This window comes from Dermacentor andersoni, chromosome 8 (genome assembly GCF_023375885.2).
Source record: "Dermacentor andersoni chromosome 8, qqDerAnde1_hic_scaffold, whole genome shotgun sequence".
Taxonomy (NCBI): domain Eukaryota; kingdom Metazoa; phylum Arthropoda; class Arachnida; order Ixodida; family Ixodidae; genus Dermacentor; species Dermacentor andersoni.
The window spans coordinates 88,059,565-88,062,493 of record NC_092821.1 but is presented as its reverse complement, the minus strand read 5'-3'; positions in this window follow the sequence as shown (position 1 = coordinate 88,062,493).

The following is a 2,929-nucleotide window of genomic DNA, read 5'->3' as shown; positions in this document are numbered from 1 at the left end:
TCCGTTAAAGGCAGAAGTGACGTCATTTTGTTTTCGAAGGCGCGAAATTTATTGTGTTGTCCTGCCTTTGGAGCTATATATTCAAATGCCCCGCCATTCGACTTGATGGGCGTTTCGAGCTTTCAGCGTGGAAAGCGATGCAGGAAAAGGCCAGCCGTACGGTTGTTGAAATCGCATCCCTGCGCAGAACATACTTTCTTTGGAGGCCGACGAAAGCTTTAGGTGTAGAGTGCTGATCCTATTGTCGGATGCCAAGCCTGCTGGCCAGCAGTCGCACGAAAACAACTACACAATTATCTGGCGGTCGTAACTCAGCACTTTTGACTTAACAGATTAAGAAGCGGTGAAGCTACCCGTGTCACCAAATTCAGAGAAACTTCGACAAGCAAAAAAGCACAACGTGTGAGGGGGGGGCGTATTTCAACAGGTGAATTTACGAGCGTGCCTTTCTGCACATTTCAAGGCGTGCATTGCATTGCGAGTGATAGCGGCGTCAACGCCCCCTGTAGCGATGGGCGCTGAAAAGAAATGCATTTATTAATAATAATAAAATTAAATATCTTGTATTTTCTTATAAAATACAAGATATAAAAGTAATTTATAAGTATATAAAATAGACTAGGAATTTTATTTTCGTTGAATGAATCTAACTCTGTCTCGTTTGAATGAAAAAACGCGTTTTTCTTTCCCAATGTTTGTTCCCTCCAAACATAGTCGCGCTTCACTCGCTGCTCCCATAACCCCCCATGCTGATGTCGGTGACAATCTGTACTGAACCGCTTTTCGCCCGAAGCTTCGCGACCTATTTGAATCGACCTTGCCTGGCCCGTCTGGCGTGCCGTTCGCCTGTTGCTAGGTAACTCAAGAAAAATAAGTCGCAAAGTCTAAGTGCATTTATACGCAAAACATTTTACTTTTAGTGAGAAATAATAAAAAAAGAATAAAACGTTGTCTGTTAGTTAATTTCACATTTTTTTTTTCTGATGATCGCGTCAACTAACGGATGGGATTCACACTGGGTGTGACGTGTTTCCGGTTGCCAATTTTGGCTGAGTGTCCCCTGTTGTTGAATTTCTTTCTCTATGGTACCGCTCTGACGACCGAGCCTCTTCATGTAATTCTTGATTCGGGTTATCAGCGTGACAGAGACGGGACTCAAACAGGAGACGCACACACCACATTGCTGGCTTATAACTGGAATTTCCTTAACCGAAGGTTGCACAAGCAAGAACTACAAAGCGTAGAAAATTTTACCGCGCACCCGTGCCGCCCGTGCCCTGACTAAGGTAGTCCATTTCTTATTGTGTGATACCAACAAAAGTTGTGCTAATGCAGTTATCACCTTCTTTTTTGTCTCAATGCGTCGAGGCAAATGCCTGAAAAATTAATCTGTTAGGTTGTAACCTAAACTTACGTAAGACATGTCTGCGATCAAAAAAGAGGCTACAATTACATATTCGCCAGTAATTACCAAGATGTACTGATCCTGCTGCTAGTTCTACATGCGCGGCGAAGATCAATATTTTTATGCCGACTCTACAGTCTATTCTTGTACAGAGCGGTATTTGTACCTCTAAACGAAGACTAGCCGACCCGGGGTATGCAGATACCCAAGCTGTGGGGAGAGCGTCGCCTGATCGCAGCATATCTGGGCAGTGTGGCGAAAAAGCCATAAAGCCAATTAGTCGCCAAGCATTCAGCTGGTGGTGCACGTCATTTAGTAGTATTTTAGAGATAAAGCGGCTCTAGCTTTTGTTTCGAAATAGCTTCCGGCCACTAGTCCTTAGAGCGACGATTATTGAACACATCTGGCAAGATGATTCAGTTTACGCAGGTTTAGCTCAAAGTAGTTATTGAAGATACGAAGATGCACTCGCATCCTGGGGCGCTATAACGTAAAACTATTCTAATATATTTTTATTCCAATCTCCTGACGTCATATTTACGTAACCAGTGACGCAAGCATCGGGAGTTTACGCGCAGCATTGTTTCGAAAGCCCAATCAGATGCACTCCTCGTTTAAAGGAGGTCACTTCCTTTTACTTTCAAAGTGAATAGCATTGCCTACATTGAGCAGTTTTTCTTATCTAATTCGTTGACACGAGGCGAGGAGTACGCTCAAGTGTGAGGGTTTCGATGGAGCCGAGCCAGCGCGTTGAAAATATATAATTGGATGAAGAGCTTGCCATGGCTTAGCTTGCGGTGGCTGATTGAAAATCGCGCCGGCGTGCAACGGAAGATTAAGATCCGCGCTAAAACGTATCCTCAGCATAATATCGTTTGGTGCGTAAATACATAAACACTTCAAGGAGAGTAAAACGGAAGCAAGGAGACGGCTGGCAACTGTAACGGGAAGGGGTCAGTGCCTGCTACACACTATCTGTTGTATTGCAGTGCGCTGTGCTCCATTAAAGCTTAGCTTATATAGATAGACATCAGGGATGTGTCTTGCCTCTAATTTTACCATCAAGAGATACCATTTACTCCTAATTGTTGCGATCTAAGTGTCTGGAAGTAACTGATCATTGGAATGCAGGTGCCAAGAAACCGCTGGAAACTGCTCGGACGCCCCGGGGGGGCCAAGTATTGATCCAAGAGAATGGCCTCGCTGCTGTGCTAATTGCCCTCGAGTACAGATAAATGCTTGAAAAGACGCCGCTGAGAATTAACGCAGTCCAATGAAATTGTCATGCCTTCATAAAAGTGATATCATCCGGCATGAAGGATGTCCGTACGTTTATTTACTATAATGTTAGCCAGCATCACTTTGTCTAGGGCATTGTGCTTAATAAAGGACTTCCACGTGGGGCATAAATTCCACGACCTTTCGTGTTATTACACCGAAGCTGTATACCTCTACCGCCCAAGGAAATTTTCATGTCGTAATCAAAACACTGCGCATAAGTGGGTCGATTCCAGGGATTCTGCA